General features: G+C 35.3%; 1 protein-coding gene across 2 annotated transcripts in view; it reads right to left on the reverse strand.

Annotated features, from left to right (window-relative positions):
• LOC115214498 (aryl hydrocarbon receptor nuclear translocator-like protein 1) overlaps positions 1-25,394 on the reverse strand; it is a 730,728-nt gene that overhangs the window by 519,252 nt on the left and 186,082 nt on the right. The gene's annotated exons all lie outside the window — the stretch shown is intronic.

Raw genomic sequence — 25,394 nt, forward strand, 5'->3', positions numbered from 1 at the left:
TAGTGAACAGCTGACATTGTAGTGTATCTCCAGCGTTGGAAGCTGTGCAAAGGCATTAATAATAATAATAATAATAATAATAATAATAATAATAATAATAATAATAATAATAATAATAATAATGATAATAATGATAATAATAATAATAATAATAATAATAATAATAATAATAATAATAATAATAATAATAATAATAATAATAATAATAATAATAATAATAATAATAATAATAATAATAATAATAATAATAATAATAATAATAATATTCTCCAAATATTCTTATCTAGTTACTTAATGAAAAGACCGCTTTACCATGAGGCTAGCAGTACAACGCCAAAGAAAGTTAGTTAAACATTTCTTCTTCCATTTTTGTTTTCTTTTTTTTTTATCTTCTTCAAATATTCCTGTCCAGCTACTGTAATGAAAAAGATCGCTTTGCCATGAGACCGATGCGAACACCACCACCTCTTCCCCGTATTCAAACTGGGAGTGAGGCAATTATTCTTTCTTTTTTTCCTTCGGTCAGGATGTCGGTGGCTAAACCGGTAACCCCGCAGAGCTTGCTCTGTGAGGAGGGTGTATGATTCTTGCTATTTTGATACCCTACAAGAAGAACAAACCTGTATACAGGCTAATGAACTCTTACGAGAACGGCGTGAATGAGGTTGGAATACCTTGTGAAGGTCTCTCACCCGGTGGGTACCCCATGGGTGAGCAGCGTCATAAAGCAACTGCTAAAAGAGGGTGGACGAAAGAAATGAATATAGCTGTAATAGAGTGCTACTTTCTGGGTAATCTGAGAAATGATAATTAAATACTCGTTAGGGGACACAGGAAAAGAATGCATAGGGCATAGAGCGACAGAGGTCTATTTGAATTAAGTAAACAAAATCTGTGTGACCAATCTAGCGCCATCAGAAAGAATGAATGGATATCTCCAGTTGGACTAGAAAGCATTAAGAGACGGGTGCTTAGGGATAATGAGACCAGCGGTGAACGGAAGCTTGAGGTGAGCAAGAGAATACGGATAGTGAAACTATGGCATGAAGTTAAAGGAGGAAAATGAGCATGAGGCTGAGATTATTGATCAGGAAAGCGATGAGAGAACCAAGGAACAGATATCCATTTTAAATGAAAACATTGGTATTTGGCCCTCTGGTAAACAGAGCCTCCATACGGGGTTTAAAAAAACAGAAACTCAGTGGATGGGTCAGGAAGATAAATGATATCACTGGTGATATCAGGACTGACAACACCACAGACACCAACAATCTGATGAATGCAATCCCAATCTTTATAGCCCTAACTTAGGTTTGAAAGCCAAAGGCAAATGTCAACATAACCTGAAGGCACCCAGGTGGAAAAGGAGAATAATGCAGTCTATTAATGAAACCAGAAAGCATATTAATATTCTGGAATGGAAGAAGAGGAATGAAGTTCAGCGAGACAAAAAGTATTGGGTGAAGTGAAAGGGAATCAATGTTGAGGTTGAGGAATTAAAACAGAGGTTGAACGCTAAAGTACATAAACTAAAGAGATATGAACAGAGAATTGAGCAATACAGATTAAACAGACTTTTCGAACAAAATCAGAAACGAGTCTATCAGGAACTGGATGGGAAAGAAAAAAGTGAAAATGTCGCGCCGGATGCTGAAGAAAGCAAACGATTCTGGTCAAACATATAGTCTCAGGAGAAACAACACGAAACTAAAGCAGAGTGGTTAAGACACTCAAAGAGGAGAGTGGAGAGTATCAGCAAGAGGATTTGAGAATAACCGAGGAGATGATTAGAGATCAGTGGAGGAAAATTCCTAACTGGAACGCGCCTGGCCCAGATGAGGTTCAGGGCTTTGGGCTTAAAAACCTGACAGCTCTGCACAGGAGAAACTGAGTAGTGACATCCAAGTACCGGCCTGGATGACAAAAGGAAGAATGGTACTAAGCCAGAAGGGCCCACGTAAAGGGAATGCGGTTGGAAATTTCCGACCAATAGCTTGTTTGCCACTGATGTGGAAACTGATGATGGGCATCGTATCAAACAGCCTCTATAAGTACCTAGATGAGAACGAGCTACAACCAGTGGGAAAAAAAGGTGTAGACGTAAGAGCAGAGGAACGAAGGACCAATTACTAATCGATGAGACTATCCTGGCTGACTGCAAGAAGAGACACAAAAATTTGGCGATGGCATGGGTGGACAACAGGAAAGCATATGACATGGTCCTACGCTCGTAGATAATTGAATGCCTTAAACTGCTTAAGGTCTCCCACAATATCCTGAAGTTAATACAAAACACAATGACAACGTGGCGAACTGAACTCACAGCAAAGCTGGGAGAGGAATCTTTCATGGGGACAGTTTGTCGCCTCTCCTGTTTGTTGTCTGCCTACTGCCACTAACGAGCGTTTGAAGAAAGATGCGTGTGGAGTAGGTGCTAGGGAGGGTGAAAGTAAACAACCTGTGGTTTTATGGATGACCTAAAGCTATTCACTAAGACTGAGAAAGAAATTGAGAGTTTGACGACAACCGTGCAGATTACCAGCAAAGATATTGGCACGGAATTTGGGATCGAGAAATGTGATTTAATGATTCTCAAAAGGGAGAAAAATCAGTAAAAGTCATGGGATCAAGCTGGAAAGTAGTGAAACTATAAAGGAAGTCGGAGAGGAAGGATATAAGTACCTGGGTATCATTGAAAGAGATGAGATGACTGAACACAAGATGAAAGCAATGTAGAGTATTTGAGGAAAACTCGGCTTGTGCTCCAATCGAAGCTAAATGGCCGCTACAAGATTAGAGCAATTAATTCGTGATCTGTAATTGCCTGCTTTTAAGTAAAGAATAACCGGTAATTAAGAACTATCGGAGAGTCTAACAACAATAACAACAACAGCAACAATAACAATAACAATAACAATAACAATAATAATAATAATAATAATAACAACAACAACAATAATAATAATAATAATAATAATAATAATAATAATAATAATAATAATAATAATAAGAAGAAGAAGAAGAAGAAGAAGAAGAAGAAGAAGAAGAAGAAGAAGAAGAAGAAGAAGAAGAAGAAGAAGAAGAAGAAGAAGAAGAAGATCTTAACTGATTGGAAGTGTTACCACGTACATTGTTTTGTCTTGGTATAAAAGATGGGCTACGGCAAATATTCTGCTCAATACTACAGATTTGCTTGTCCGTTGTTTGACCGTAACCAGTTGAGCATGTCCCTTGGTGGCTGATGATATGTGCATCTCTGATCACGAGCAGAAGTAGTGGGGGAGCATCATAGCAATGTGTTGAGAGGGATTCTTTGGGGTTTGAATAATTCACCTCTGGAAACATGGGTGTTTCATTCAGCATCCTTAAACAACCCTTATTCAGGGACCTTTTGAGCGGGATGGATTACTCGACCCGAAGAAAATTCTAACTGAGCTCCAACGGCAAGGTCATGCGCTGTTTATCTTGATATGAGATCACCATGTTGCATACATATGATTGTGCTGCATTTAATTGGTGTACCCTTATCAGACGGGTAGTAATGATAGTGACCTTCGTATATTTTAACCCAGTGTCATTTTGATGGCATGCACTGTTCTCTCACTCAATAACAACAACAACAACAACAACAACAACAACAATAATAATAATAATAAGAGGTATCAAATTTTGGCATAGGACCAGCAATTTAAGGAGAGTGTATTAGTCGATACCATCGACCCCAGTGCCTGTCTGATTTTTTTTATCGACCCCGAAAGATTGAAAGGTAAAGCCGACATCGGCAAGTTTTGAACTCAGGACGTGAAGGTGGAACAAAAACTGCCAGACATTTTTCATATGTTCTAATGATTCTTCCAATTTTCTACCACAAATTTATAGCGGCAGGAGTATGAAGGATTATAGTTGATTTAGATTTATACAAGAGGGAGTATAGTCGATTAATATGACCACAGAATATTACATGTCTTGGTTCTATCAACCTCAACTGCGGCCATAGAGATTTCTTATATTAGTACAATGTCACCAGTGTGCGATTGGTCAGGGAGGAAATGAAGCAAATTGGCGGAATGGTTAGAGAATTTTGGAGGGAATATGTTGTGTTATTTTTTCTTCTTCTTTGCGCTCTGATTTCAAATCCTGCTAAAGTCAACTTTTAGTTTCATCCTTCTGGAATCATTAAGTTGAATACCAGTCAGGCAGAAGGATCGAGTCTTCTTTTCTCTGTGTGTCGGAATTAATTATATCTTGCCGTAGAAAGCATCTCGTTCGCCAGAAATTGAGAATGTTGAGTGAGGTGCTAAGCAACGTCTTGTCATAGCGAAAAAGCTTCTGTGCTATTGAAAACTACCCAAGGCCATCCTTATACGCAAAACAGCATGTAAAAGTAATAATCTGCTTGAATGATAACTACAATTTGTCTTATAATGATCAAGCGGTAAATTATGCTGATGTGCTCACCGTGGAGTTAAACATTTCAAACACTATGCCATAAAATACTGTGAACTCTGCAATTTATAGAGAATAATGTCTTGGACTGCGATATGATTTTCATGAAGCCATTTCCAAAACTTTTGAATGGGATCATTCCCTGTTTCAGCAGTATATTGAAGAATTTCGTCACGAATGCTTCCATAATGTCATATCTTCCACGTTGGATAAATGATTCTCAAGATCCCTCCTCACAACCAGATCGTATATTTTATGGACATCCAAAGCTAAGAAGTTTTACCTGGCCCTCTCAATACGTATGAATATATGTACATATGCATTTTATATTGCAGTATGGACAGACTTCGAGTAAGTGTTTGTGACAAAAGTCACAATTCTAATATTAGATATGTTCCTTTGCTAAAACGTAAAAACTTTTCTGTTTTTGAATTTGAAAACATTCCTGGATTAAACTGGTTCAAAATCTACACACACACACACACACAAACAATGTTGGCATTATTTTATACATCAGACAGTGAGGAGGGGAAGCATAATATAGGATTTACACAACTACGGCCGCAGATCAGCAAACACCCCTCACACTTCTACAATTCGCACGCACGTACACACACACACACTCGCACACACACACACACACTCGCACACACACACATACACAGACACGCACACTCACACATACAAGCATACATACACGAGGGAATTACAAGAGTACATCATTATATCAAAGTTTCACTACAAAAATAAGCATTCTAGAAAATTTCAAATGTTTCAGGATCGCTTTTTTGTCGTTTTTAATGCTCTTTTCTCTTGGTTCCAGATTGCAACCATAAATCAGTGTGTGTGTGTGTGTGTGTGCATACACACACACACATACAGGGTGCAATGGGTAAGTCGTCGCTATTTTATATTTTCAATTTCGCGCATGCGCATTGCTTGTTTTTGATTTTGTCGACTACACAGTATAGTAGGGTGTCAGTTGGCCACTCTCTGTGCGAAAAACAGCACCATGGCGTAATTCACTCTTCCAGAAATTTGGAAACGACATGCTATACTGCTTGGTATTCACGCTGAAAGCTTTAATATGAACATTTCAGAGTGTTTGGGTGTCAATTTGAGGACAGTGCAGAGAATTCGGAAAGAGTTAGATGAGTCTAAAGGTGCTTACGAAGCTACGGCAGCTCAGGAAACACACTTTGATCGTTCTGATAAGAAAAGAACTCCTCCAAGTCAATCAAGTCCATTACCAAGGACATGGGAGTGTCTGAGTTTCTTAACAGGCAGATAGTGCATGAAGACGTTGGTATACTTCATACAAGATGAGAAAGGGCCATTTTTTATCCCAAACCATCAAGGACAAAGACCGTGCGACGAAGCTTTTGAACAAACAGAAGTATCCCCTCCAACCGAACATGCTTTGGTTTTTCTCAGGCGAGAAAACTTTCTGCCAGGATCAGATGATAAACACACACAACAACCGTTGGCTTGCCATGTACCTAAAGTGATAAAAATCAACCAGTCAGCATCATGGTGTCCGGAGTTATCACTAGTGATGGCGACGTTATACCTCCATTTATCTTCCCACACAGCCTCACACTCAACACGTAGTAAATCAAATACCATACAACATATATTCTTTATTTATTAACATTAACTTCACCCACGGAGGATCTATCACAATGACCAAAAGTCAACTGAGACAGGTTCCATATGAGACGAGAAGGTAATTAGAAGAATTTTGTGAATTTTCCAAAGTTCATGTACCATTAAAGAGAAAGATGAGCTTATTGAGTTGAGATAAGAGGACATTCTGTGTGTGTGTGTGTGTGTGTGTGTGTGTGTGTGTGTGTGTGTATATGTGCGTGTGTGTGGTGTATGTGTGTGTGTGGTGTATACATATATATATATATATATATGAAGTTGTTTACGCATAATTAACTAGGCATGAAATCAGTGTGAGGATAATTGTAATTCTTAAAATTCAACCTCTAATCAGAGTAGAAATTCATTATGCGCAATGATATTGACTATTTGATGGCTGTGTCGAAACAGCTGTAAAGGTTTCGTTACATCTGGTAATAGTACGTAGCAACCTATGTAATTATATTCGTACATCTATTATTGTTTGACATCTGTATTGAAATTCGGTCAAACTTTTCTTTCTTTTAGACACACACACACACACACACACACACACACACACGTATGTATGTTTGTGTATGTAGTTAAGCAAGTGAGATATACACTATGTTCATAGTATTTTTCACAGTATCGCCTCCTCACGACAATACGTTGTGTTTGCCGCCACAAAACAGTGATCCCGTTGATACTGTCTTTGAACAAAGACAAATAAAAAAAGTAAAAGGGATAAATCAATCGATCTGAAGCTTAAAACGACAACAATTTTGAGTAAATATTTTGAGAAAATATTTGTTAAAAAAGGGAAGGGTTAAATGGTAATAGAGAACATCTATAGTATTGATAAATAGATACAATGAAATAAATGAGCTAAAAGAAACATCGATAACAACTATTTAAAGGGATGATGTGGAGATAACAGACAATAGCAATAAGAACAATGAAAAAATGTGATGAAAAGATAACAAAGGAAAACATTATAGATACAATGAGATAAAAGCAGCTAAAAGTAACATTGATAACAATTATATAAAGGTCTGATTTTGAGATAATAGACATCAGCAATTAGAACAATCTTGCAATGAGATAAAAAGTGATAACAGAATCGCGAAGAGTCTAAAAATGACGACTCTAATACTAAAATACTGAGAGGTGGAATATGACAGAAATATGATGAAATTCTTTGTACAGATGTTGGATCTTGTAGCAATATTTCATGAGGGATAATATAACAAGGGAAAGATTCGTATGATACCAAGTGTTTAATAAATATAACAAGATAAAAACTGATAGCACTTTATTTCCATTAAAAATAATAAGGATTCATTGATTATAAAGAGTATTCAACTCTTGTTGAATATAACAAGACATGAAACTTACAACATCTTAGTTCCAGTGAATATAATAAAGATAACATTGAATGTAACAAGGATACTTAACCCATGTTAAATATAAGATTTTAAACTTATAGCACTTCAGTTCCTTTAGATACAATAAGCCTACTAAACCCTTGTTAAATGTAATAAACTGTACATCGAACCGCTATTTACTACAAGGTGTAAATTGATAATAACTCATGTTAAATATAACAGGGTATACATGTTTAGACTTGTGTATATATATATATAATATATATATATATATATATATATATATATATATATATATATCACGTGATCACGTGACCGTCAGGCTATCAGATGTTGCTACACATCGCTAGTCACAATGCGCTCCGCATTGTTTTAGCCTTCAAATGACGCCACCCCGCTGGCTAAGCGAGCAGGCCAACAGAAGAAAGAGTGACAGAAAGTTGTGGCGAAAGAGTACAGCAGGGTTAGGGTATATATATCCAGATAGCTAATTTGGACTAATACTGCCTCCATCGCTAATAACTATATATATATATATATATATATAGAAAATAGTAAAAAGTGAAAAAACTACAGAAGGCTTCTTTTAAAAGGTTAAAAAATATATTTGAGTCATTATGTCAGAAGAATGTTATAAATTTTTTTCATACAGTGACATAGTTTTTGAAGAAATTACCGGTTTCGTGTTAACTTTTCAAATTTCTCAAAACATCGTGTTATGTCTTGAAAAGTTAACACGAAACCGGTAATTTCTTCAAAAACTATGTCACTGTATGAAAAAATTTTATAACATTCTTCTGACATAATGACTCAAATATATTTTTTAACCTTTTAAAACAAGCCTTCTGTAGTTTTTTCACTTTTTACTATTTTCTATATATTCAACCACGTGCTTTCACACACCAACTTTCACACACACACACACACACACACACACCACACACACACACATATATATATATATATATATATATATATATATATATATATACCCTTGCCTATTGAATGCTTATTTCTCTCGTCTGTATCACCAAATCTCTCTCTCTTTCTCGTTCTGTGTGTATATAAATGTGCGTGTAGAGAGAGAGTCTCTAGATGTCCGCTAAACATGACAAAGAGTCGGCGTACATATAACATGAAACTTATTACCTCTAGATTACATAAATGGCATTTATATCGTTTAATTCTTGCTGGCAACATCATGGAGAGCACTTCTTTCAACTAGCTCTTGCTAGCACTGAAGTGGAGACAACATTTTCAAGCCACCAGCATCCATGAATTATTATCAATGAAATAAAGGCAATATTTTGGACACCAACACCCACCGACTAACAGTGTAATGGAGAATATATATACGTTAATAATGTCCTGGAGAATATGTTTATTACATTAAGCAATAGTTCTGAATACAACACGGAGTAATGCTGTTAGCATTCAGCTGTTGTTATCAATAATACAGAGATGAATATCTACCAGCTAACAAAATGACTATTTCATACTCGGAATTCATATTAACAAACACACACTGAGTTTATTAATGACATGCAACTCTGGCGAAAACTAACATATTTTCAAATTACAACTTCCCTCTCTTCTATAAGACAAATAAAGAAATAAATTAAGACAATATATAAACAAACGGTCTGTGATTTAAATTATCTCCATATCTATATAGAAGCAATAATTGTATCTAAATTAATATGGAGGCTGTTTATAACACGTCATATGCTGAAGACAAATATGTACAGTATCTATAGTAATAGCACCTAATTTATATACACTGTACTGACTTCATAATATCGATCCCATTTTAAAATGAACAACTGTTGTTGACAATACCATAAACAGCATAGGGCCTCTAACAACTCGCTCTCGTTTAGAATGTCATAAAGAGTACAGTACTTGTAACAGCTAACTCTTGTTGACAATACCATGAAGAGTGCTTTTAACAACTAGTTATCGTTGACAATACTATAGGGAGTACAGTACTTGTAACAACTAATTCTTGCGATCTTTTCGGTTTGAACGGCAGTTTTTAACATAATTTCTAGGTAACTAAAAAATTTTAAACTTCGTATACTGGTAGAATGTGTTTATAAAACATCTTTTTATCTTGGCTTTATTGAGAAAATTCTATAGTTTGTAAGATATTTGTTGTTTTTTTCTTCAATTTCTGCAATTTCAACCAATCACTGACGTCTATTGAGGTAAAAAACATTCTGTGCCGTATGAATACGTCCCTTGTTTAAAAAACAGGTTGGGTTTATTTACATTTCTGAAGAAAAAAAGATACCCTTCCCCCCACCCCTAACCCTAACCCTAACTAACCTTAACCCTAAAACGGATTGAAATGCAATAGATCGATACTAGGGTCATAATTGTGGGTAACAATTTTATATGACACCGCTAGAAAAAACTGCCGTTCAAACCGAAAAGATCCAATTCTTGTTTAAAATAACATAGCGGTTACTTCTTACATTCAATACTATAACATACTTCAGCTAAACATGGCAGAGTGAGTTTAGTACTCAGAATAAATGCTAACCATAATATCAAATTTATTTGTGACATCTCATTCCAGCGATAACTACATTTTCCGAATGGCAACTTCAATATCATCTGGTAAAAACAAAAAAAGAAAGAAAATTTCATCAGAAAACCACTCATTAAAAAGTCGGTTCGTGTTATAAATAACTTTAATATTAATATAGCAAAAGTAATTGTTTCTAGATTAATGTGGAGGCTCTTTATAACTCGTGTCCTAAGCGGAAGATCATGTGAACAAAAAGCATGCAAACTTCATAACGTCGATCTCTTGCTAAAATTAACTTAGCAACAATGACACATCGGATCACGTTAGTAGGAAGATGAAACGGTAGATATATAACATGTAACATGGGGACTCTAACATTATGGATACGCCAGCTCTTGTTAGTAACAACATGGACATTGCTACTCACATTTGGCTCTTGTCACGAATAAACATAGAGATTACACCTGTGATAACACAGCTAATGTTAGCAATAGCACGAAGCCTATATATATATATTTCTTTACTGCCCACAAGGGGCTAAACATAGAGGGGACAAACAAGGACAGACAAAGGGATTAAATCGATTGCATCAATCCCAGTGTGTAACTGGTACTTAATTTATCGACCCCGAAAAGATGAAAGGCAAAGTCGACTTCGGCGGAATTTGAACTCGGAACGTAACAACAGACGAAATACGGCTAGGCATTTCGCCCAGCGTGCTACGAAGCCAATATATATATATCTGAGACATTCAGCAGATGTGAACAATAACGTAAAGAATATAGTAACAGTAACAGAACGGCTGTTATTAACAAACTATAACATCCACATGTAATTCACAATAACATGGGAAATATAAGCACTCAGACCTATCAAACAACCAGCGTATCCCATAAACAGGCAATGGTCAGTTGTTTATGGTGGCCTGCCGTAAGCATCTCCTGAAATCATAGTGGATAGTACTTACTTAAAACAATAATATCTTGAAGGTTGTAACAAGATCAGTATATGAACCAGCTACAAAAGAATAACATTGAGATTATTCTAAACAACTAACTCCTGCTCCTGACAAGCATAGGCATATAACAACAAACTCGAGAGTATAATAACACAATAGAAATAACAGCTACTGATTACAATAAGTGTAGATAAGAACCAGCTCCTGATTAAGCAAATGCGGAGATAACAATCTGATCTCGATTACAGTAATACAGTGAAGATAAGAGCAAGCTTCTGATTAGAGTAAGGCAGTAAAATCTCTAACAACCAGCTCCTGATTACGATAATGCAGTAGAGATAATCATCTCCAGATTACAATAAGGCAGTGGAGATAACAACCATCTCCTAATTACAATAATGCAGTAGAAGCTATAATAAGTAGGCTTCTGGTATCAATAATTCAGAAAAGATAACAACAAACACCTGGTTTCAATATTGCAGTATTGTATATTAGTACCTAATATCACGAATATAGTACACACTATAACAACTAATCCCCGATATCAATAATACAGTAGAGACAATAACTAAGACCTGACGATAACAATATAGTACAGTCTATAACAATTAGCCTGTGATCGTATATACACCATCAAGCGTATGGATATCCATTTCGTAGTTATAAGGATATTGTGGAGACTAGCATTTATTTCGTATTCATGATTATATTGTAGAGACTATAACTTGCAATGCATATATATATATATATATACATATATATATATATATATACATTTATATATATATATATATATATATACATATATATATACATTGCAAGTGGTGGGTGTTATAGTCTCTACAATATAATCATGAATACGAAATATCTAAATGTATATATCTTTCGTTACCTTTCAAAAAAACCCTTTTCTTTTTTTATTTACATTGTGCATTTTCGTTGATTTTTCTTATTTTGCCCTTACATTTCCACGTGTATTTTATATTTTCTTTTTGTAACATATTTCTACTATATATATATATATATATATAGTTTTATATACGCTGTACGCTTAGTCGAATTGCTTTTACAGTATTGAAATTCGCTACAGGAGTGATTTACTTTTGCTATATTATTATTTGATCTCTGTTCAAAATAATAAAATATAAATAGATCATTCTTTTTTTTTTTTTTATCAAATTTGATTAATTTGGGGAAATAGATTTTAAATGACACCATTACAAGATACCATATTTCGTGTCTCCATCACATTTCCTTGTCTTCTTGCAGAGATATTTGGCTGAGATGTCAGCTAAGCATCTTGTGACGAGTAGCATCTTAATGAATAATTAAAAGTTTGTCATTTGACAATGTTTGAACATAGTGAAATTCCCCGTTGACAATGATTTCAGTCTTGCGTTTGATATATTGGATGGCTAAGACAGTTCTAACATCGTAGTATCATTCACATTATTTCATATACCTATTTAAAGATGAGTGTATATTTGGAAGGTTGAGGGATATAGATCTATGCTAGAATGTTACCCGGCACATGACAAATAACATTAGAGGCATACATTTTCCATTATGGATAGTATCACAAAACATGGCACGCACACACAATAATCATAATTTAACTTCTTATCAAATTTCTTGGCTTATACAAAATGATGAAATGGATAATTTTCAAAAGAAAAATCTTTATAACCTTCAAATAAAATAAAATAAAATAAATTTCTCATTTTTATCCTTCCTCCCATAACTATTCTGTTTGTACTGCCTCTTCTCCTCTCGCTATCAAGCGCCTAATATGTATTTGGTTGACCTAATCGTTCGTTCAGCTTTATAAGCAAAATGGTACACACGTTTCAAACACAAAACGATTTATTCAATCTATGATATAATTACCGCCTCGTTCCTGTATCTCCAGCTATTTTGTGGGCACATCCATTATTCTTTGCTCGAAGATTTTCCTGTCTTTATTGACGAAAAACTCTTCCTGGTGAATTTATACGTCGGCTTTAGAGTTGAAGGTCTGTCTCTTCAATGAATTTTGCAGAGACCAAAACAAGTGGAAATCTGAAGGTGCAAGGTCGGATTGAATATGGAGGGTGCGGTAAAACTTCCCAGCCAAGCCCCAGTAACTACTTCCACGTCTGCAAAGAAATGCGTGGTTTGGCATTGTTATAATGAAAAACAACACCCTTACTATTTAACAAGCTCTGTACGCTTCTCATGGATAAATGCATTTAATTTGTCCAGCTGGTAGCAGTACACATTTGAATTGCTGATTCTGTCCGCATGAAGAAGCTCGTTAAAGACAACACCCTTCCCTTCTCACCAAACTGAAAGCATAACCTTCTTCGGGTGAAGTCCTGCTTTGGAGGTTGTCTGTAGTGGTTCGCTGCACTTTATAATATCTTCTATGATCGTTCGTACTTCACATTATTATTGACGATTTATTTTTCGTCACCTGTCATAATTCTGTTCAAAAAATGCTTCAAGTTTCTGCAACGAATTGCAGATGGAAATCCATTGGGCGAGGTTATCCCCATTCGATTGATGTGGGGGTCACAAACATCGATCCCAATGACGTAACCAAGTTGGCACAGATGATTTTCAATATTCGATCTGCATATTTGGAGAATATCTGCAATCATCCGGGTGTCGACTGACTCCTTCATTTTGTCGTTATCAATCTCAAGAGGCCGGCCAGAGTGAATACCAAAAGATTTGCCGATCGAAATCGTGTAAACCACTTCTGGAACTCACATTCTGCAACAGCACCCGCTCCGCACACGATATCTTCCTGCATCTCGGAGGTTAATTTTCTCTGTGCCTCTCTTTTACTCCCTACTCTTTCTCTCTTTATATGATATAAAGCGTGACTTGAGAAGAAAGCAACTACCGTAAATCCTCGAGTATAGTCCGCCCTTCAGTATAATACGCAGGGGATTTTTAGGGGCTGTACCTCTGAAAAAACTAAACCTTGTGTATAATACGCACCCCTTCTCTAACTTGAGTCAAGGAGGACTATATAACGTCCTTGGTGTGTAAAAATGTATACGGTAACATCTTTTATTAATATTGTATATCTATATATATAAAAATGATAATGTGTGTGTGTCTGTCTGTGTGTTTCCCTAAAACTTGAGAACTAGACAACCAATTTCATTCAAATTTTACACATGCCTTACTTAGGATCCATGTAGTGTCATGGGAAAAAAATGTTTAACTTCTTGCCTAGGGCGAGCCCACAGCAATATCATATCATCACTATTTCAGTATTATGTGTAAAAAGTGAAACAAAAACATCTTTCTATTGTATGTATATGGATTTATATATATATAATATATATATATATATATATATATACATGTATATATATATATATATATATATAATTATATATATATATAATATATATATATAATTATATATATACATGTATATATATATAGGTGTATATGTATACATGTATACGTATAGCTGTATATGTATAGATGTATTTCTATAGATATACATGTATGTGTATACATGTATGTCTAGATGTATATATATATAGATGTACATGTAATATGTACACATATATATATACACATATATACATGCATACATATATACACCCATACACATATACACACACACATATATAGGTGCAGGTGTGGTTGTGTGGTAACAAACTTGGTTCCAAAACACATGGTCCTCAGTTCAGTCCCACTGTGTAGTAACTTGGCTTGTGTCTTCTGCTATAGCCTCAGAACAACCAAAACCTTGTCAGTGGATTTTGTAGGCAGAAACTGAAAGAAATTCATTGTATATATATATGTATGTATATATGTAAGTCTATGTGTGTTTCTTTGTGTTTCTCCCTCATCACTGCTTCACAACTGGTATTTGTTTATTTACATCCCCATAACTTACTGGATTCACAAGAATACAACGGAGAGCTTGCTAGGGCACTAGGTCTGTTGGAAGATCGTTCTTACGATACAAGGATATTTGCAAAAGGGACATGAATGCCTGCAACATCAATATTACCAACTGGGAAGCAGTTGCCAGCAACCGTGGAGATTGGCGAGGTACCGTAAAAGAGGGAACACAAAGGAGTGACATAGAGAGAGAGAGGAGAAATGGAACGACAAGAAAAGACGTCAACAAGAAACTATGACATTACAACCAGCCAGGCAAAGTCTTCGCTACATTTGCGGCACCTGCCAGAAGGAGTGTTTGTCCAGGATAGGACTACACAGCCACAGCAGGAGATGTATATATATATATATATATGCATGTGTGTATACATATATAAATATACATATGAAATGTAAAAGCCTGACTAGATTATTTTATGCGCAACTCCATTGGCTCCCGAGACAAAAAGGTTGCCAACAACAATATATATGGATTTCGTAGACAGGAACTGAAACAAATTAATCATATATATATGTATGTATATATGTAAGTCTATGTGTGTGTCTTTGTGTTTCTCCTTCATCACTGCTTCACTGCTGTTCATTTATTTACATCCACATAACTTACTGGTTTCACAAGAACAAACTAATAAACAAACTAAAAAAAGCACTAGGCTGTGTCTCAGTTGTATCTATCAATTTATCTTTGTATGTGTGTGTGTATATATATCTATATCTATCTATCTATCTATCTATCTATCTATCTATCTATCTATCTATCTATCTATCTATCTATCTCTCTCTCTCTCTCTCTCTCTATATATATATATATATATATATATATATATATATATATATATATAACACTCTATTAACTCCCAAATTTTAGTCATTTCTTTTATGATCCAAAACTAGGACTAAAGTACTGAATGGATCTTTATGAAATTTGGAAATTATATTCTATGCATAAGGGCCATATCCCCCATGACAATTCATATATTTTTGCTGTTGATGAAATTTTAACCATAGATATTAGACACAAAGGAAGTACTTTTTATAAAATTTCATCTTCTTACAAGTTAGAAAGACCCCGCCATGGGGACTTAACACCCACAGTTTTGTCATTTTATCTAAGCAAAAACGAATACAGTTGTGCTCTTGGAAGCTGTAGGGTTACCCGAGCATAAAAGTTGAGCATTATTTCTAATTCAATGGTACAACAGTGTAACGGTTTGCTATGATATACACTTACATTGTGATTTCTGCAATGTGGTGCATAAATTGTCAAGTGAATGTGGGGCATCTTTGCCTCCACTGATTCAGTTGCAAAGTGTTAAGTAAAGTTATTTGATTGCAGACCTCCTTTCAGTCTTTTTATTATCACTCGGTCACACATAGTCCACAGATGGTAACATTGATTTTAAGGCCTTCACAGATGAGTGACTGGTTATTCAAAGACATTTATAGATTGTAAATTTATTCTGTCCAGTTACGTATCAGTATAGTGGTCATTTGCAAACTCCAGAGGTGACACTTTCATTTCTCCTTACCCCTCACGTCACACAGTTGTTAATGTTTATTTCAGTTGGGTCACACCCTTCCAATTCCTATAGATTCGTAATGCATCTTACGGCTGTGCCTGTCACCTGGATGGTGAGGAATCCTACATTGGGAGTGGTAATGACTAGGGTAGGGTAACTGACTGCTGACTGCTTATCAAATAACATTGCCGGACAGCAAATAAAGATTCAAACATTGCTTAGAAAATAATTTTCATTTTGAACCTCGTGTATAATACGCACTAGGGATTTTGACCTTTAAATTTTGGGAAAAAATGCAGATTATATTCGAGGATTTACTGTAACCAAAATTGACATCGGCTATTATCAAATAGATACGCAAGGCGGCGAGAAGGCAGAATCGTCAGTACGCCGGGCAAAATGCTTAGCGGTATTTCGTCTGTCTTTACGTTCTCAGTTCAAATGTTGTCAAGGTCGACTTCGCTTTTTATCTTTTAGGGGTGGGGGTGAAAAATTAAGTACCAGCTGTGCACTGGGGTCGATGTAATCGACTGACACCCGTCCACCGGAATTTCATTATATAGATACGCGTGCGTGTCTGTACGTTGGATCATTTCAAGTGCTACTGGTGTTTAGATAAATTATTCGTCTATTTTTTAAATTTAATATTTTGATTTAAACACACATTCCTGTTTCTTAATCTAAAGTTGTTGGAAATGGATATATTAATTAAATTTTAGCCTGGATAACTTTTGTACAAATTAATAAATGCTTTGTTTACCAATTATCTCAGAACATCCATGATATTAGTCCCTGAGGCGACAGAATCAAGTCGAAACATCATACCTGGCGATCAATCAACGTCCTGAGCGAAGCTAATGCTGTTTTAACACACAAATCTCTTTGAGATACTCCTCTGAGACAATAAATATACTACAGCTAGTGCTGATCCACGCTTGTGTACACATTATGAAATGTTATTTGTAATCTAAGACTGTTTTCAAATGTTGATATTAATTTTATTCCACTGAGGTCGACTTTGTCGCTCATCCTTTCGGGGTTGATAAGTATCAATTGAGCACTGGGGTCAATGCAATCGACTGGCCCCTTCTCCTACAAAATCTGAGGCCTTGTGCCTATAATAGAAAGGTTTGTTTGTTATTATTATTATTATTATTATTATTATTATTATTATTATTATTATTATTATTATTATTATTAATATTATTATTATTCTAAGGCAGCGAGCGGTAAAACTGCACCGCGGCACATCGTCCGATTATACGTTCTGAGTTCAAATTCCGTCGAGGTTTACTTTACCTTTCATCCTTTCGGGGTCGATAAAATAAGTATCATTTGAACACTGGAGTCGATGTAGATAGGAAAAAATATCATTTTTTCCTATCTTGTCTGTAATAGATTTGTGACTATTCGGTGGTATAGAGGAAATTTTTGACTTCTATCATGAGCGATATAGGTACTCATGTGGTAGCCTTGTGTATATATGTACATATCTAATATTGTATGTATATATATATATATATATATATATATATATATTATATATATATATGCGTGTTTATCTATATGTGGAATACTGTGTGATATGCATGTGTGCAGTTGTGTATATGTTTATATTCATGTAAACGTGTTCAGAATTGTGAATGCAGTAATCCCTCGACTATCGCGGGTTTTACGTTCCAAAACCCTCTGCAATAAGTGAAAGTCCGCGAAGTAGAAACAGTACTGTACTATATATTTTATGTAATATTTTTACAATTTGTATATATTTATTTTCTTTTTTCAAAAGTGCAAAATATCAACACGGAGGAATCGACGTAAGCTTAAATAATAAGTCGCGATATGTGAACCGCGATATCGAGAGGGATTATTCTATACAGAAAAGTATGTAAATGAGCGTCTGCGCGCGAGCGCGTGTGTGCGCGCACGCGTTTGTGTGCGCGTAAGTGTGTGTGTGTGTGTGTGTGTGCGCGCGTATATGTGTGTGCCTGCGTGTGTGTGTGTGCGCGTATATGTGTGTGAGTGCGTGTGCGCGTATATGTGTGTGAGTGTGTGTGTGTGTGTGTGTGCGTGTATTTTGATGCGTGTGCGTGTGTGTAAGTTAGTGAATATCTGACACATCTAATGTGTGCATTTATGCATGAATAGATAATGCCATTACACATATGTTCCTGTGAATGCCTGCAAGTATACAGATGTATAAATATATATATATATATATATATATGTATGTATGCATATATATGTGTATACATATATATGTGTATACATACGTATATGCATATACATATATATGCATACATACATATATATATATATATATATATATATATATATATATATATATATGTATGCATATATATGTGTATACATATGTATATGCATATACATATATATATATATGTGTGTGTACGTGTGTGTGTGTGTGTTTGTGTGTGTGTGCGTGTGTGTAAGTATGTGTATGAATATGAGCGTGTGTAAGTATGAGCAGGTCTGCATATATGGGGATACATATATATATGGCTGCGTCTATGTGTCTATGCGCATGCTCATGAAGAAGTGTCTGGGTCCAGTTAGAAGGTAAGGAATCATTTCTATTTTAGGCAATCTGCCACTCTCACCCTCCAGTATATACCCTTGGGTGAATCTTTACTTTATTGGAAACACGACTGGATAAAGGCAATTTCCGGGTATATGTGGAGCAGTGTATATGTGTGTGTGCATATACGTCGGACTTGTTTTAGTTACCGTCTACCAAATCTACTCAGAAAGCTCTGGTCGGTGCGTGGCCACAATAGAAGAAACTTGCCAAAGGTGCCACGCAGTAGTAATATATATATATATATATATATATATATATATATATATATATTACTACTGCGTGGCACCTTTGGCAAGTTTCTTCTATTGTGGCCACGCACCGACCAGAGCTTTCTGAGTAGATTTGGTAGACGGTAACTAAAACAAGTCCGACGTATATGCACACACACATATACACGTGCATACATACACTGCTCCACATATACCCGGAAATTGCCTTTATCCAGTCCATGCTTAAGTATATATATATATATATATATATATATATATATATATATATATATATATATATATATAATATATATATATATAATATTATTAGAGACAAAACCACTATTTTGCAAAACAAACAAGGAAAGACTTAATACACATATCTCATAAGCTTCTTAATACGTACACTGTTAAGGTGAGCTATTATTACAAACCCATGTTTTTAACCTGTGTATACCAACTGCCAACTATTTTTCTTTATGGGTATTTAATTATATGTATAAATGTATAAATGTATTTAAAATATACGGAAATGTATTAACAGCTGATTAGATTATCTGATATAGAACTCAATATGAATTAGAGTGGAATTTACTTAATGATAAAAAGTTACATATGTATGCATATATGTATGTATGTGTGTATGTATGTATGTATGTATGTTGTATGTATGTATGTATGTATGTATGTGTAACAACATTTTCGATCACTTCAATTATGGTTGAAGGATATTTGTCCTGTAAAAATTGTCATTTTCACTGCAGTTTGCTATGGAGAATAATTTCCGCTTTTGGTAAATGGTGTTAAAAATCCAATTTCATATTGGAGCGCCTCCTGTGGACTAATAAATACATACAGTCAGTAGTTTATGTAAGATGAGGGAAATAATGCTTATAGATATATCAATGAAGGTTTATAGAAAACATAAACATCGAATGACATGAAGAGTTCAAAAGTAATTCAAAAGTAGTTAAAATCTTGTGTAAAGAAAAATAGTTGGCAGTTGGTATACACAGGTTAAAAACATGGGTTTGTAATAATAGCTCACCTTAACAGTGTACGTATTAAGAAGCTTATGAGATATGTGTATTGCATGGAAATGCTAGAGGGGAACTCGTAGATAAGAATATCTAGATTAAGGAAAGGGTTGAACCAGATTATTTTTCTTTCTTAACTTTCTTCACGGGTTGAGATGAACTCCTCCATACACACTAATTTATTTTATTAAATCCAATACTTGTTAACACTTCATTACAATGGCGTTCGGTTCTATCGAAAATATTTCTTTCTGATGGGAAATTAGATAAACTTATTCTGATGCCGGCTACTAAATTTCTAATTATATCTAGAAGAATGTCTATGAAAATATATGGTCTCTTAGACTTTCTCTTAGATAGCTGCCTCATTTCAAGTAACATTATTCTAACTCGAACTGTTGATACAACTAAACATAAACTATGAATGTCTGTGTGTCTGCCTGTCTGTTTATTTATCTGTCTGTCTGCTTGTCTGTCTGTTTTTTCTGTTTGTGAGCACGTATGCATGGGCAATAAAACACATATAGAATGAAAGAGTACATTATGATATACCTTGATCCAGTATAATTAAAAAAGATACTCAATGAAAAATATAAATATTTTGAGTTTGCAACTTAAGTCTCTCGTAAGACAAATCATTGAAAAACATCCAGCACGCTGTATTAAATAAAATATGAATATATATTTCTTTATTGCCCACAAGGGGCTAAACACAGAGAGGACAAACAAGGGCAGACAAAGGGATTAATTCGATTACATCGACCTCAGTGCGTAACTGGTACTTAATTTATCGACCCCGAAAAGGCTGAAAGGCAAAGTCGACCTCGGCGGAATTTGAACTCAGAACGTAATGGCAGACAAAATACCACTAAGCATTTCGCCCGGCGTGCTAACGTTTCTGCCAGCTCGCCGCCTTGAATAAAGTATGAATATAGCGCCTCGGCAACAATGAATTGTTTCGAGGCATTTATCTCACCAAGCTGATGGATTAGATGGATCTCGTTTTTAACAAAGATGGTGTTTGTTAGGTCCAGAATCCACTGAACAAGGAAAACGTTCCGAAAACCAATGATTTTGTATCCAACGGACTACAAATCCTCTATTGAGGCTCATGATTCATCTTGCAAAGACTTCAACATAGCAAAGACCCTGGGGACAGGGCGAGAATTACCTACACATGCCCGCGCACGGGCACACACACACATACATACTCACACATACTCTCTGACACACACTCATGCACCCTCACTTACACACGCGCTAACATATCTAGAATATGATATCTTATATGCAATAATGTGTGCGATAAAAGCAGACCAAGAAAGAGGCACTTTGACATTTCCACTTAACGTGGAATCCTCAAACTCTGCTTCAACTTGTTCTATTATGCTAATTATATTTTAATGATCATCACATTTTTATGCTAAGAAACTTTGATTCAGGACCTTGAAAATAAATGTTTTAATTTAATTTTTTTTTTTTTTGAAATTTTTTTAAAAATCAGCAACTTGTAAATTTTAGAGGATTTTACAGCTGCAAAGCAATTTTGTTGTATATAAATATATTTCGTCTGCTTTTGAAGCGTTTTAATCTATTTTCTTTACATTTTAAAGCGTTTTCTTATTTCACTTTCTACGAATGTAAATTGCCGTTGTTTCACTTTCGATTTATTTAAACATTAAAATGTAATTACAGATGTAAACGAAATGCATTTATACACTTCAGAAAAGTACTGCACTTGTACATCTTCTGACCCTAATTAATTTATGAGTTCGGAAAAATATTGTTTGAAGATTCTGAATCCCTTATGTTAAAAAAAACTCTTTTTTTTTTTTAAGAAAAAAAGAATAATAAATTTTTTCCCAGGAAGAGGTTAAAAATTCACGCTCAAATAAATATGCCCCAAACCATTTCATGTTCTAACGTTGTTACTTAATCCTTCAGCATTTAATCAGCCATATCCGGCATAAAATCTTACATATTTTATGTTCAAGCCGGCTAGATCTGGTCTCTCACACCTTCCCGACGATGTTATTCTAAAATCACATCATCGTGATCTCAAAACTACAAGATAATGCATGAGTAATACAAAACAATGTGAATTATTAAGCATTACATTTGATGAAGGCGCATGGCTCAGTGGTTAGAGCGTCGAGCTTACGATCGTTAGGTTGTGAGCTCGAATCCCGGACCGGGCTGCGTGTTGTGTTCTTGAGCAAAACACTTTACTTCACGTTGCTCCAGTTCACTCAGCTGTAGAAATGAGTTGCGACGTCACTGGTGCCAAGCTGTATCGACCTTTGTCTTTCCCTTGGATAACACTGGTGGCGTGGAGAGGGGAGGCCGGTATGCATGGGCGACTGCTGGTCTTCCATAAAACCTTGCCCGGACTTGTGTCTAGGAGGGTAACTTTCTAGGTGCAATCCCATGGTCATTCATGACCGAAGGGGGTCTTTACCCTTACATTTGATGAGTAATCTGAGTGCTAAAGGGTGACAATTTCCCACCTGAATATTTTATACCTCTGCATTTACCTCTGTATTTCAGATTCACGCCGCGGCGGCAGTGAAATAGCAATGGGAGTGTCTTTATGATCGCTCGACCACACCATGGAATGGGTATGTACGTTTTTTCTTTCTAGAATAATTCAGATTATAAAATAGCATACTAATAGTGAAATAGCCAAGTAAAATGTGTATTTCATTCTTAAAAACAAACAAAAAAAAATCAACGCGAGAAACAGACGGACGCCTCTCTCTCTCTCTCTCTCTCTCTCTTTCTCTCTCTCTCTCTCTCTCTCTTTCTCTCTCTCTCTCTCTTTATATGTTTATTCTTCCATTACTCTTGTTATCTCACTCCTTACATATACGCGCGCACACACACATACACACAGTGATCAAGCAAGTTTCACATGACAATGTGTAAATCACTCAATATAGTGAATAAAAAAATTAACTCATATATTTCTGCACGTATTGAAGACGTGTGTTTAATAGATATATTCTTAATGTTAGTTATTGCTGTACAGGCAACCTGAATCAAACTACAGTGCACAAGCATAATTCATCCACGGAAGCCGATTGCCAAGTATGGACCAGGTGACACAACGACTATCATAAGTAAAGCGGAGATAATGTCTTTAGAGAGGAACTGTGAAACCATATTGAAATGGTGTATTGTTATGACCAAAGAGCCGTTCAAGTGTTGGTTTCACAACCACATATATTCCTTCAGGAACACTGGAAAATGGAATGTAACGAAACTAACAAATTACATTTGGCCATTATAAATAAAGGCATTGAATTACTACAGCAGCAGCAGCTGAATTGTTGAAAAACGTAAATTACAAGCAAAATGCGGTCACTGTACAGCAAAAAAAGAAGGGATGGGGAAATAAAAACAGAAGACAAACAGGAAAAATAGTCTTGAAGAACTTACTGACACCAGTGATATGGTTGAATGCCAGATCGGATGCTGAATTCAGTGCAGTGTAAACATACTTTAAAATTCATTTTACGAAATTGGTAAGTCATCCGAAGCGAGACAATGAATTCACAACAATCCAGGAGGCGAAATCTTAGAAGCACAATAAAATAATTTTAGAAGAAAATTATTCATTTCTTGCCTTCCTTCAGTTCTCTAATTTTACTCTGATCTCTCTCCATTTCTTGCATTTCATCTTTCCTACTTTTCAGTTATACCTCTTTCAGAAATGAAGCTCGATTTTCAAATTCTAAATCAAACTCTACTCCATCCAGAATATTTATTATTGATACTTTATCTGTGACTCAACCAATCAAATGTTGTGGATGAGGCGGGGGCTCATCTATTTTCGGATGATTACGGATGATCTCCCCTTCAACTTATTTTAGTTTCATATTGTACATACATATATTTGCGTGCATGTGTGTGCATATATTTATATGTGTATGTGTACACATATATATGCACACACACACACACACACACACACACACACACACACACACACACACACACGTATGCATACATATATACATGCACATTCACCCATCTTCCACGATGCTTATAAGGCAAAAGAAAGAGGAACTACTTCTTTTCGACTCAAAGCAGTTAACACGCCGAGAAGTGCAAGTGTACTAATTAGACGTCTGGTGATAATGAAGTTAACCACATTCAGTATTTTGAATGATTTTGAAGCTATTAATTATATGAAGTGAGCGTTATATATACACACATATATGCATATATATATGTGTGTATGTATACATACATACATATATATATATTACGGAAATGTACTTGCATAGCAAGTGACCTGATCTGAGATCATGTGCTAGAACGAAAACAATTGCAGCGTGGAAGGTGTTTATAAGCAATTTAAGAAACACAAAAAAGCCGTTAGATTCACTTCAACGTTTAAATTTAATTTGTCAAAATATTTTCGTCGCTTTCAGACCGCGACCTCTTCACTGATAAAATTCCGTGCTGCATCGGAATTTTGTCAGTGAGAAAATATTTTGGCAAATTAAATTTAAATGTTGAATTGAATTTAACGGTTTTTGTGTGTTTCATAAATGGTTTATAAACACCTCCCATACACACACCACACACACACACACACACACACACACACACACATATATATATAGTGCGAGAGAGAGAGGGAGAGATAGATAGATAGATACATGGACAGATGCACACGCACACACGCACATATATGCATACATATACACTCATATATATTCAGACATATGTATATATATGTATAGATACATATACACATATACACACACTCAAACAAACACGCGTGCGTATGCATAACATACACAAAACACATTCACAAAGTATTCTTCATTAAGGAGCTATACCATTATTTCATGACTAATTAAAGTTTTTGTCCTCTCCTCATCCTAAAATTGACAATTCCTTTCACAATACCAGTCACTCGACGTGTTAAAAATAGCACCCAAATCTCAAACATAATTACAATCAATAATTTCTCAATTGAAAATATAAGGCATAAAAGAAAACCAATAGAGGGGGGGGGGACAGCATATTGCTCTGTCGTACGATATGATTACGCAATATGCTAGGTATAGTCGCCAACTTATAACGCATACCGAAAAAGAACTCTTAACAATTTTACCGCTCACAGACGAAAGAACCACTACAAGACTGCCCATC

This window comes from Octopus sinensis, linkage group LG7 (assembly GCF_006345805.1).
Source record: "Octopus sinensis linkage group LG7, ASM634580v1, whole genome shotgun sequence".
Taxonomy (NCBI): Eukaryota; Metazoa; Mollusca; class Cephalopoda; order Octopoda; family Octopodidae; genus Octopus; species Octopus sinensis.